Raw genomic sequence first — 9,673 nt, 5'->3', positions numbered from 1 at the left:
AGGAGTGCTCTCATGCCATTGGATGTCCTCTGGTTTTAAAAGGCACTGACCCTATCTACTTTAAGGGCCTACATAAACTGATTCTGGATTTAGTATGCTGAACATAGATAACACCTAGGCCTATAGAAACTCCATCTAGGGCCAAGAACTCTACCTCTCATCCCTCCCACATGCATGTAATAAGTACCATGCCTGGAAGGAGCCCCCTAGAGTTTTATCCTGTGTTCAGCACCTGCGCAGGCTCCCTTCCCCTTTGTTTTTGTTTATCCTCTCTTTCCTTCTTCCTCTCTTTCCCTTCCATTGTTTATTATCCTCTCTATTTTTATTTACTACCCTGGTATATTCTGGTTGATGAACTGGACTGCTAATTGCAGTTTGAATCTACCAGCCTCCCCTCCTCCCTGTCCCCTGCAGGAGAAAGATGAGGCTTTCTGCTGCTAGAAAGATTTATAGCCTTGACTACCATATACAGTTTCACCATGAATCAGAATCTACTCAATGACACACAACAATCACCACCACTCTAGGAGTCCTGGTGTTGCACTGTAAGGTAACTGCTAAAAACAGGTCAGCAGTTCAAACCTATCAGCCACTCCTTGTAAACCCTATAAAGGGTTTCTAAAAGTTGGAACTGATTCGACAGCACTTACCAACAACAAAATTTCTTTCTGGAGTCATGGTGTGATGCTGTAGGATAAGTACTAGACTGCTAACCGTAAGTTTGATGGTTCAAACCCTCCAACCCCTTCTTGGTAACCCTATACAGGGTCACTGTTTGGAATCAACTTGACAGTGAACAACAATAGTCTCTTTCTCCTTTCATCTTCCTTCTCCCTGGTTTTGTTTTTTTTTTTTTTTCCTTTTTGTAATTTTCTCTTAATTTTTCTCAATAGTTCTATTTTCCTGTTGTCTGTTCTCTTTCTAGTTGTATTATTTTTTACTTATTGCAGTCTGTTTTTCTATTTTTCCCCTTTATTATTTTTTTCTCACTATTGTTTGCTTTGTTTTGTTGTCTTTTGTGTGTGTGTGTGTGTTTCCTTTTCTTGATCCACCTGATAGGAGACAAAATCTGTGCCCATACAATCCAGTCACAACCATCACTTCTGTAGCTCTCCATTTTGGTAAGAGCCAATAGCAGCTCCTATATCATGTTTTCAATGATCACCAACAGCAGACCATCACCAAATCCACATTAAATTTAACTGCACCAACTGTGCACACACTCCTTTTCTCTAATCACACCCACAAGGAAGCAGTTGGTGAGAAACTAAGAGCACACCACTATAAAATCATCAATTTAGTACAAATACAATAAGACCACAGTGTCTCAGATAAAACAGACAATTTCAGTTCACATGCAGAAAACAGAGTGAAGCAGACAAATGACCAAGAAGAAGAACCAACCAGAAAGCATTTCTGAAGAAGAAAAGGTATTGAAAACACTGCAGAAACAATTCAAAAGAATGCTAATCCTTCAGTGGTTTAAGAGAAGGATCAAAGAAAGCAAGAAGAACACAGAAAAAATTTAAAACTAGAAGAATTCAGGTAAGAAGAAACAGACAAAATACATGACATTTTTGAAACGATACAAAACCTGCAAAAAGAAATCCAGAAGATTAATACTAAGAAATCAGAAATGGACTATACATTGAGAGGGCAAAGAAATATATTTGAATCTGGAATAAATGAGCTGGAAGATAAATCTCTCAATACTAGTAGGCTAGAAGAACAGTCAGAAAAAAGGAAAAAATCCAAAGAAAGCCTAAGATTTTTGTGAAATACTATGAGGCAGAATAATTTACAGGTGATTAGAATTCCAGAATAGGAAGAGGTTGAAAAAAATCAAAAGCACAGAGAAAATTGTCAAATGGTTGTTGGAAGAAAACTTTTCTTACATCATGAAATACAAAAAGATAAGCATTCAAGAAGCTGAATTAACACCAAGCAGTACAGACCCCAAAATAAAAAGCACAAGACATGTATAATCAAACTTTCTAAAACCAAAGAGTAGAAAAGAATCCTGAAAGCAGGAAAAAAGGAGAAGATGTAAATAACATGAATAAGAAATGATGTGTGTCACACAGAAGCAATGGAAATAAAAAGGATTATAACAAAATATCGCAAATAGTTATACTCTGGCAAATTTGAAAGTCTAAAACAAATAGAAAAATTTATAGAAACACAAGATACCTAAACAACACAGACTGAAGTAGAAAATTTGAACAGACCTATAGCAAAGGAAGAAATTGATCATGTTGTTAAAAAACAAACAAACAAACAAACAAAAAAACCCCAACTGTCAACAGAAAATTAAAAAGAAAAAATCTGGGACCAGATGGCTTTTGTGGTTAATTCTACCAGGCATTCAGCGAAGAGCTGACATCAATTCTACTCAAACTACTCCAGAATATAAAAAACGATGGAAAAGTCTCTATTTCATTATATTAATCAAGCATAACTCTGATATCAAAACCAGGCCAAGACATTACTAAAAAAGAAAACTATAGATCAATAGCCCTCATTAACATAGATGCAAAAACTCTCAAGAGAATCCTAGTCAATAGAATCCAAAAGTGTGTCAAACACACACACACACACACACACACACACACACACACAAAACATTATGACCAAGTGAGATACAATGATGCTTCAATATTAGAAAAACATCAACATAATTCACCACATAAATAAAACAAAGGGAAGGGCTACATGATCATATTGATTGACACAGAAAGGCATTTGAAAAATAGTACTCATTCCTGACAAAAACATTCAAAAAAATTGGAATAGGAGGGAAATTCCTCAACATAATTAAATGCATATATATACATCCAATAGCCAAAATTACTCTCAGTTGAGAGAAACTGAAAGCATTTCCTTTGTGAACAGGAACTAGACAAGGATGCTCTTTATTACCACTCTTATTCAATATTGTGCTGGAAGTTTTAGCCAGAGCTATAACACAAGAAATGGAAATGAAAGGCATCCAAATTGGCAAAGAAGAACTAAATCTGTCTCCATTTGTTGATGATATGATCCTATACTTAAAAAATCCTAAAGACTCAGCATGAAAATTATTGGAATTCATTGAAAGTTTCAGCAATGTGGCAGAATACAAGATCAACCTACAAAACTCAGTTGGATTCCTTTACGCCAATAAAGACAGCTCTGTAATGGAAATCAGGATCATTTACAATAGTCACTCAAAAAATGAAATACTTAGGAACAAATCTAACAAGAGAAACAAAAGACCTATACAAGGAAAACTATAAAACACTTCTATAAGAAGCCAAAAGAGATCTACAAAGTGGAAGAATATGCAATTCTTGTGGATAGGAAATAAGAAAACGTAAACAGTACCCAAAGCAATCTATAAATATAATGTAATCCTAATTCAGATTCTAATATCATTCTTTATTGAAATGAAAAACTAATCACTACATTTATATGGAAAGGAAAGATGACCACAGATAAGCAAAGCATTACTAAAAAAGACCAAAGTATGAGGCCTCTCACTTCCTGATCTCAAAACCTATTGCATAGCCACAGCAGTCAAAGCAGTTTGGCACTAGTTCATTGAAAGACACATGGATCAATGGAATAGAATTGAGAAGTAAATTCATCTAAGTGTGCTGAGTTGATCTTTGACAAAAGGCCAAAACATACTTTATGTGGATGAGAGTCTCTTCAACAAATGGTCCTAGCAAAACTAGAAAATAATTTGCAGAAGAATGAAAAGGACCCATATTTCACACCATATATATAAATATAGGAGCTCTGGTAGCGTAGTGGTTACGACTCGGGCTGTGAACCGCAAGGTCAGCAGTTCGAAACTACCAGCTGCTCCGCGGGAGAAAGATGAGGCTTTCTACTCCCGTAAAGATTTACACCCTCGGAAACCCTGTACAGGGTCGCTATGGGTCGGTTCCGACTCCACGGCACATAACAACAACAATATAAATATAGGGAGCTCTGGTAGCGTAGTGGTTACGAATCAGGCTGTGAACCTCAAGGTCAGCAGTTCGAAACTACTGGCTGTTCCGTGGGAGAAAGATAAGACATTCTGCTCCTGTAAAGATTTGCAGCCTCGGAAACCCTGTATAGGGTCGTTATGAGTCGGAACCGACTCTATGGCACACAGCCAGCCAGCCACATAAATATACTCAACACAAATTAAAGGCCTAAATGTAAAACCTAGAACTATATATATCAGCAAAAATAGGGATAAGTTTAGGGGCTCTGATACATGGCATAAATGTATTATCAACATAACTGAAAACACAAAAACTGCGGAAGACAATGTAGATGACATGGATGAAGGTAGGGAAGCACTCTATTTCCATAAAGATTTACAGCTTTGCAGAACACTGGGGTCCTGAAGGCATTTAGCTGCTTTGGAGGAAGGTTAGGTCAGAGGATTTGTGAACTTTCGGAGGTCATTTCCCTGTCAGCCTGCTGGGCTCACCAGTACTTGTATCTTTTGGTCTTCGTCCTCTCAAAGTTCACTAAAGACATCAGAACCTCACAGGGTCAAGTCCATTTACAGTCACCTCACACCAGTATTCGCCCCACACACCGTCTGATGTGTTCTTATGGCTTCTGGCAATTTTATTGTATGAGGAGCTATCACAATACCAAGGTTCTTGAAGAAGTGACAGGCAACTATTTCAGGGTTTAGCTCTCATTTGACGTTGTTCTTCATCCCCACTTCCAGGTGACAGGTCCTCTGAAATTTCACTGTCCCCTCACCTGCCTGTGTTTGGATCCTCTCTAATTTTCTTGCTTTTCTCAGCAATTTCTCCTCTTCAAACAGCTTCTTTGTTTTCAGGGGATGCATAGCCAGCCAATCCTTGAGGTAGGAGTTGATTGCGTCCCACAGATGTCTTTACTGAAACCAGGTCACCTCGGACTCCAAGCTTGTTCACAGACTACATTTAAGGATGAGTTCCAGGTTGTCTTTGGGCTGGTGTTTCGTGTCCTCCACTAGCTTGTAGACGCGATGTCTCAGGTGCGGGCTCAGCTTCTTGTCCTCCCTGGCCAGTGGCATCTTCTAGCAGCGCTCCAAGATGACTGTGCACCGACTGTGAGCGAGGCTGAACCCACACTCCACGTCAGGGCTGAAGGCTCCAAGTCGCGGCCGGAAAAATCCTGAACTCCTCCTTGCCTCAGAGTTTACCCGCAGTAGAGGTCTGCCAAGGGGTGAGATCGCGGCTGCACCAAGTTCCCCAGCAGGGAATGGAGGACGAGCTATAATTATTAATACTGAACCATTTCACTTAAAAAACATTCAATTATGGACAATAAAGTATATGCTCAACTTACTTTTAAGTACCAGAGAGCCAACATAATAAAAATTGGTAAACGAAAAAATACTTTATTCTAATGTTTTATAAAATTGTATATTAGGAAAACCAAACAGTAGTTCTCAGAAAGCCTATACCGGGTGGCTAAAGGTTCAAAATGACTCAATGGCACTTAACAACAACATTAATAAATGAACCTAAGCAATAATAGTGAGTAACTGCTAAAAAAGAAAGAAAGAAAGAAAGAAAGAAAGAAAGAAAGAAAGAAAAAAGAAAAAAGCTATTAGACTTAAAATTATACTACGGTATCACTTATGAAATATTTTTGGCAGAAAAATTAAAACTTTTTAAGGATTTTTATTATTTTTTGCATTTTTAAACCAAAAATTTAATGAATACATGGGAGAGAGGTATTTTTTAAATAACACTTTGAGAAGACAATCTGTAAATTCAAGATTGTGGGTATCTATAAGCCAATGAGATAGATTGGCCAAGTGGCAGCATTGATGGACTCAAGCGTGGCAACATCACTGTGGTTGGCCCAGGATCAGGCAGTGTTTCATTCTGCTGTGCAGAGGGTTGTTATGAGTAGATACCGACTCGATGGCACCTAACAACAACAACATAGGCCAAAGTCCTGGTTTCTTAAGCATATATTTTGCAAGCAAAAAAGAGGCAAAGGAATCCTATATGTTTAAAAAATAAAAAAGACTTAAATATCATCCCAACTGAGGAATTCCTGTGATTAGCAGACTAGACAGATGCACAACATCCACTAACACTCTACAACAATGATACAAGTGACCAAATAAAACAGATATATGCAAACACTGGAAACCTGAACTTCAGAAGAAAGTTTAGAGAAGTACATTGAGTACTTCTTGGGAGGAGAAGATGAGTAGGGACATGGAGAGAGGGAGACTGACTGGTGAGTAGTGGGCCAGACACAGCATGACCTTTGTGAGCACCTTTGGCAATAGAAGGTGGCCTGGCAGAGCAGACTAACATAGGTAACTGGAAAGGTGTAATTCCTTCTTTTCCCCCACATACCCCTGGTGACTAGAGGTCTGGCCTGCTCCCAGCCTCATCTACTGCCAGCATAGTGCCTAATTTCTCAGAGTTCAGAGCCACTTAGTTGGAAACTATGCCAGAGTGAGGTGGGGACTAGCTGCACTGCTTTGATTCTGATGGGCTCAGTTTAGGTCATAGAGAAACCACAGAGCCACCAAACCAACATTAAGCCTGTCATTTTGTCCCCATCGGCCCTGTGGTCCTAACAGACACTGAAACTAGCCTCCACGAACTACTTTCAGATTGAGTATACTGAACATAGACAACATTGACGTTTATCAGAACTCCATCTAGGGCCAGCAGCTCTGATGTCACATTCCTCCCACATGAACTTCGTGATATTCTTGATTTGCTGGAGCCCCCTTAATTTTTCTCCTCTCTGGGCCTGACAGTTGCACTGTTCTTTTTGTTTGTTTGGGGTTTTTTGTTTTTTTTTTTTCCTTTTGTTGCTTCAATGTATTTGTTTATTTATTCTTTCTCCTGTTTTATTTAACTTCTTTTCTTCTGTCTCTCATTTCTCCTCTTCTCTTTTTGTTCCCTTTTTGTCTTTCTTATCTATTCTCCACTCTTTCTCTTTTCATCTTCTCTCTCTCTCTCTCTGGATTTTCTAAAGTTTACTTCTTCCTTTTATATTATTTTCTATAGCTACATTTTCCTGTCTTTCTTTTCTCTTTTTAGTTATTATGTATTTTTTTTCTGGTCCCTGGCTTATTAAAATTCTTTTATTTTAGCTTTCTTTTGTTTATTCCATTTTATGTACTGGGGTGTGTGTTGTGGGGATAGGGGATTCCCTCTTTCCATCCAACAGTAGACAGAAACCATGCCTATACAGTCCAATAACAACTGTAGCCTCCACAGCTCCACCCACTGCACAAGAGTCAATGCCAGTTCTTACACCACCTGATCAATGATAAACAACAGACAACACCAGCCAAACCGATTCTAAACTGAGGTGCATGAATGGTAAACAGATATCAGTGCACACACTTTCATTCTCTAACTATACCTATATGAGATTGTAGGTGAGAGCCTAAGAACACATCAACATAGAATCATCAATTAAATACAAATATGAAAATACAATGTTCCAGAGACAACAGACATTTTTAGTACACACAAATAAATAAGTGATCATGCATAAATGACCAAGAGGCATATAAAAAAATTTCTGAGGAAGAAACGATAATGGAACTAACTGAAAAATAATTCAAAAGAGTAATATTCAGTTACTTACAAAGGATTGGCAGAAAGATCAAGGAAAGCACAGAACACAGAACAAAACTTTAGAATTCAGGAAACTACTATGTATTAACAAATAGACAAAATAAATGAAACTTTTGAAGCAATCCAAAACCTGCAATTAGAAACCCTGAAGATTAATACTAACATTTTAGATATTGACAATGTGTTAAAAGGACAAAGGAGTAAATTCAAAACAACAGAAGTCTGAATTAACGAACTTAAAGGTAAGTCTCTCACTTCTAGAATGCTAGAAGAACCATAAGAAAAAAAGAATGAAAAAATCTAAAGAAAGCCTGAGTTATGTGGGACACCATGAAGAGTTGATTAGAATTCCAGAACAGAAAGATACAAGAAAAAGCCCAGAGGAAATTATCAAAGAGTTATTGGGAGAAAGCTTCTGTAACATAAGGAAAGATGAGGAGACAAGCATATGAGAAGCTGAAATAACCCCAAACAGAATAGACCTCAAAAGAAATCAAGACATATCATAATCAAACTTTCCCAAACTAAAGAAAAGGAAAGAATACTGAAAGTAGCTTGGAAAAAGGAAAAATTACCTACAAAGGAGAACCAATAAGAATGAGCTCTGAGTTTTCAGCACAACAATGCAGGCGAGAAGGCAATACTCAAAACTCTGAAAGAAAAAGAATTGCCAACGAAGAATTATGTAACTACCAAAGTTCTCTTTCACATATGATGGTGAAATTTGGACATTTCCAGATAAATAGAAATTAAAGGAATTTGCAATAACAAGACCAACTTTACAAAAATACTAAAGGATCCTCTTTGGACTGAGAACCAACAACAGAAGACAGCAACCTTAAATTAGTATGCATGACAGCACCACCCAAAACTTAGCCCAGATATGAGACTATGTAAAGTAAAACAAACCAATAGGACTGAAAATAGAGAACGAAAATTTCAATTTATAATGAAGTCAATGACAAATCAAAAAGAAGGAATAATGTAGTTTCAGAACTTCCAATTAGTGAGTAAGTCAAGTAAATTTCAAGAGAAAGCAGACTGTTTTAAACAGAGGTAAAAAATAAATTGAAAATGAATTCACATCAAAATATTAAAAAGAAGAAAATAAGAAAGATTTAGTAGATATTAATACAACAGAAATGAAGAAATTAAAACAATGCACAAAAACAAAACCCATCCTTCATTGAAGAAAATTATGTGGAACAAAGACACCAACATCATAATATTAAACAAACAAACAAACAAACAAAAACAGTTAAATGAGAGCAATCAATTCATATCTAGTGATAACTGCACTGACTATAAATGGATTAAACGCACCATTCAAGAGACAGAGAGTAGCAGATTGGATAAGAAAACAGGATCCTTCAATATGCTCCTTAAAGGAGATACATCTTATACATAAATAGACTAAACATCAAATAGACTAAAAATCAGAAATAGACTAAAAATCAAATGCTTGAAAATATATCAATCTTATGGCAATAAAGATGGATCAGCCAGGTGGCATCATTGATGGACTCAAGTGTGATAGCGGTAGTGAGGTTGGCCCAGGATCGGACATTATTTCATTCTGCTATGCATGGGGTCGCTATGAGTCAGTTCTGACTCAATGGCACCTGACAACAACAACAACAACAATGGCAATAAAAAAATGAGCAAGAGTGGCAATTTTAATCTCTGATAAAATAGACTTCTTGGCAAAAACTAGCATATGAGATAAAGAAGAACATTAGATCACGATTAAGGGGTCAATTGAACAAGGAATTATATCCATAGTAAATCTCAATGTCCCCAATGAAAGAGCCTCAAAATACATAAGTCAAACTCTAATATAACTTGAAAAAAGAAATAAATAACTCTACAAAAATAATAGGAGATTTTAATATACCACTTTTAATGAAGGGCAGAGCAACTCCAAAAAAAAAACAACAAACAAACTCAAGACACAGAAGAACTAAACAACACAATCAACTTACTTGACCTCATAGACATATACAGAGCACTGAACCCCAAAATAGCACAATATACATTCTTTTCCAGGTCACCTAGACATTCTCCAGAATAGA

The 9,673-nt window shown here is 37.0% G+C and overlaps 1 pseudogene; it reads right to left on the bottom strand.

Moving 5' to 3' along the window:
* Positions 1-4,413: 4,413 nt before the first annotated feature.
* The window catches only part of LOC102836221, a 41,148-nt pseudogene continuing 35,888 nt past the window's right edge, over positions 4,414-9,673 (bottom strand).

Source organism: Chrysochloris asiatica, unplaced genomic scaffold, assembly GCF_000296735.1.
Source record: "Chrysochloris asiatica unplaced genomic scaffold, ChrAsi1.0 scaffold00001, whole genome shotgun sequence".
Taxonomy (NCBI): Eukaryota; Metazoa; Chordata; class Mammalia; order Afrosoricida; family Chrysochloridae; genus Chrysochloris; species Chrysochloris asiatica.
This window is presented reverse-complemented; position numbering and strand designations above follow the sequence as displayed.